The sequence below is a fragment of the Ipomoea triloba genome, chromosome 9 (genome assembly GCF_003576645.1).
Source record: "Ipomoea triloba cultivar NCNSP0323 chromosome 9, ASM357664v1".
Taxonomy (NCBI): domain Eukaryota; kingdom Viridiplantae; phylum Streptophyta; class Magnoliopsida; order Solanales; family Convolvulaceae; genus Ipomoea; species Ipomoea triloba.
The window spans coordinates 30,343,888-30,348,355 of record NC_044924.1 but is presented as its reverse complement, the minus strand read 5'-3'; positions in this window follow the sequence as shown (position 1 = coordinate 30,348,355).

The window sequence follows — 4,468 nt, the reverse complement described above, 5'->3', positions numbered from 1 at the left end:
TTCTTTTCAAAAAAAAAAAAAAAAAAAAAAAAAAAAGAGTTTATACATCTTTTACAAACACTGTATACTATAGCTTTCAACTTTTGAAGTTTAAATGCTGGAATCTGCAGACTTCTATATGCAGTTTTTTTGGCTAAATTTTGTGAGCACATCCTTCTCTTAGTTATCTGCTAGACTGCTACTACTATGTGGGATAAGGGAGGAATAGACCATTCTTGTAATACAATTAAACTTTTCAAAGTAAAAAGCATAAAATAAAATTAGGGAAAGTTTAAGATGCTGATCAGTACTCGTACTTTTATAGGGTGCATTGCATCCGGTTATAAATTCAAAAATTTTTTACATTTATTTTTTGTTGTACCTGGTTCCGATCCACACCTTATTATTGAAGTACCTAGTGTTGATCGACATTTTATAATTTTTCGATAAAATTAGTGCCGTAAATACTAAAAAATGGTATTATTGTTCCAATTAAGAGGTTGCCTATGATATTTCACATGGCATTTGATATATCTTTTTTATTTTATTTGAATTTTGATTTATTTTTTCCCCTAAAATACTCTTGCCATTTATAATCAATAGCTTGATATTATATTACTCCCTATTCTTTTGATATTTCTTTACCTGATTAAATCAAGTTTCTTTGTTCAAGAATATTGAGATGTAAGTTTAAAGGCAAAAACTTGTGTGAGACCGTCTCACCATGATACGGGTTGGGACGGGTCGGGTCAAGATGCAAATGTGACACTTATATGCACAAATGTCATACTTATATGTCCAAATGTAATACTAATTAGGAATAAAATTTTTCTTACTTATAAGGGTAAATGTAATACTTTTAAGGGAAAATACAATACTTTTACATTTCGATTTAAAAGTATTACATTTTTCCACAAAAGTATTATATTTGCCCTTATAAGTAAGGGGCACTTGTCAACATTACTTATTATGAAAAATGTATTACTTTTACTCTAATAAGTAACAAAAATTGTATTCTTGATTAGTGTTATATTTGAGCATATAAGTATGATATTTGCACATATAAGTATGACATTTGCATAGTGCTTTGACCCGACCCGTCTCACAAACAAGGATTCGTGAGACGGTCTCACACAAGTGTGACCCAAGTTTAAAATAGAATAAATAGCAATTTTCATTGGAATTTGTGGTCAACTTGTTTGTCATCACTTGGATAAGCATGTTTTATGACATTGATCAATGACAGCTTTGCAAACATAAATTATTCAAAATCTGTATTTCCAAACACAACCTTGCCAATCATTTTGGTAGAGACATTGGATGATTGCAACATAAATACAATAATGGGAGAAAGGGACATTGGATGATTGCAATTTGCAACATAAATAGTAATGGGAGAAATGGAACATTAGAGTAGGGGTGCAAATGGGTTTAGCCGAACTCGAACTTAGGTAGACTCAAGTTCAAGTTTGAAACATTTACAAGGCGTTTGGTTGGGATTAGGGAATTAGGGGGAAAAGAATTGTAATTTGGTGGAATTGTAATAATAATAATAATAATAATAATAATAATAATAATAAAAAAATGTATGATGTAAATAGGAAAATGTAAAGATGTGGTTTGCTTCTTGTTTTGCTGCTGGAGACTGTGAAGAAGAAGAGATGAGAATGGGGAGGCGTGAATGAGTGAATGAGTGAATGACAGCCAGAGAAAGGGTATTAATTACTGAGGGTAAAATGGTCTTCACAGTAGCTCTTTTTCTCCTCCAATACGCTGAATTACAATTCCCATGGGAGGAGGTCTGCATTCTAATTCAGCCTTGGGAGGGAATTGCAATTTCATGGAATTGCAATTCCCTCCTACCAAACACAGTAATTTGTCAATTCACTGAATTGTAATTCAACTCTTACTTAATTGATGCCAACTAAACAGGCTATAGTGATTTGAATTTGAGTTCAAGCTTGGTTGAGCTTAAAAATTTATGTTTGACGTTAAGTTTTATAAAGCTTGAGCTAGGTTCAATTAGCTCAAGAGTTCGAACTCAAGATTGGGTTTTTAGGCTCGAGTTCGAGCTCAAATTATAGCTCTAAGACTTTGCTCTTAAAATTACAAGTGATGTATAAGGATGTCAATCGGGCCAACCCATTCGATTTTAGGCTAGTCTTATCAGGGTGTTAGACTTATCATTTTTTTGGTCAGATTTAAAAGCTTAGTCCTAATCCTAAAACCTTGGGCTTATCGAACGGGTTTAATTAAAACTTTTAACATTTTCGAATTAATATTCTAAACTTTCAATTTTAATGAAGAAGCTGAACTTTATCTTTAGTGCTGAAGAGAAGCTAATAGCATAAACACCGCATCCAGGTAAACTCCAATAGCACATGTTGAAAGATGTTAAAAAAGAACATGTAGGATGATTCAAACTTAATATGGATGCAACTATAGACAATGATGCGATAAAATTGGGATTTGTATGTGATGAGGAATGTACCTTGGATACACCGCCTTATATATTTTGTACATCTATTTAATTGGTATCTGGTCGGAGCTTGGTGCCTATATAAATGGCCCTAACCCCTTCATTTTAAAGGAGGCTATTCCATGTAAACAATGCAACACTCTTGAGCAGTTAGCTAATATCTCTCTCATCCTCTCTATGTTATTTATTATTTATAATTCTTTCATGAGCAATCTTTTCTTCTCGGCAATAAAGATTCAAAGGCTTTTCCAAGTCTGTTTCTTTCATCTTCTCCTTCATACATTCACACACACAAATATAGTAAATCTCCAACTATACACACCCAATACTCAATACAAGTACAAAACAAAATAACCCAGTAGGAATTTGTTCTATCAGTATGCATTCTTAGAGACTCTAATGGCTCACTTGTGACTGCAAAAACAATTCTAGTGGATGGGCATTTATTCTTCAAAGTGGTGGAAGCTGGGTATGAGGGAGGCTCTAATTGAATCATGTCTCCATCCAACTAAAAGCCTAAACACGTGTGCGGGCCGATTAACTAGATACAAAATTGAATCATGTACTCCATCCAACTAAAAGTCTAAGCTGATAGTTGGACTGCACATTTATGTTTATATTATATTTATGCTCACAGCTCTAAGCTGGCTTAAAAGTCGTCATATCACTCAAATTCAAGTTGACATGGACACCAAGCTAGTTGTCGACAGCTTGAAGAGGAATGATGAGTTATCTACCTTTAATCTTATTATTAATGATATTAAAGAAATAATTAAGTGTTTTGATTTTATTAGCTTTTTGTTTGTTAAACTATTTGCAAATATAGCAACTCATTTACTAGTTAAAGATGTCAGGTCATGTAAAATTGAATTGCATCCCATTCCCTCCTTTGTTTGATGTTTGGCTAGTAACGCCTAATTAATGAAATCTTAATATTTCTTTTTTAAATAGTCTATTTACACTAATAAATATAAACTTATACATTATTCAATCAATATAAACCACCATTTTCAAATTTCAACCACTGTTGCAAAAATTCTCGCCTAGGCGCTCCTAGACCAAGACGAATTGCTCACTAGGCCTCCGCCTCGGTGGCCGGCCGCCTAGCGCCTAACTCGGTCGACTAGGCCGAGTTGGCGACCGACTGGGCCGAATTTGACTGAGTTAACTTGCCCAACTCGGTAGAGTTAGCCTAGTTAACTCGAACGAGTCGGCGTTGTTAATTTTATTATTATATTTATATATATTTAAATTTATTTATTTATATAAGTAAGAGAAATAAGATATATATATATATATATATATATATATATATATATGACATACACCCACACACATGAATTATTTTTTTGTTTTTATAGGTTGCCGCCTAGGTACCGCCCGACTAGCGCCTAGCGCCTACTGCAACCACGATTTCAACTAAAAATAATTAATATATTTATACTATTTTATTTTAAATTTTACATTATTTATTTTAATAAAAAAATTATTTAAAAATTTAATAAAAATTACTAAAGATGAGCTTACATAAAAATTTCTTGTATATTTTGTTTCACATCACTTGTGAAACAAAAAATAACCTTAAGTGCCTTGGACTATTAAGCTAACTCACTAAATTTTGGACTAGCTCATTTGAGCAATCGGGTTTATCTGTTTCAAACTTATCAAGCTAAAATCTTTTATTCTAACCTTAAAACTTTTTGAGCTTAGCTTATCCGGCTAGCCAATCAATTTCAAGCTAAGGTTGATCGCTAATGAATTATCTATACACATACATAAATAATAAAAACTAGTTGAAGTTTATGGTCCAAAATCTATATATATATATATATATATATATATATATATATATATATAAACAAAAGTGTCATTTTTCTGCTATTTTAGACAAAAAAATTTACTTTGAAATTTGAAATCAGTCAACATAAGATTACAATACTTAACAAAATTAAATCATATTTAAGTGAATATCTTAAATTCGGTACATATATATATATATATATATATATA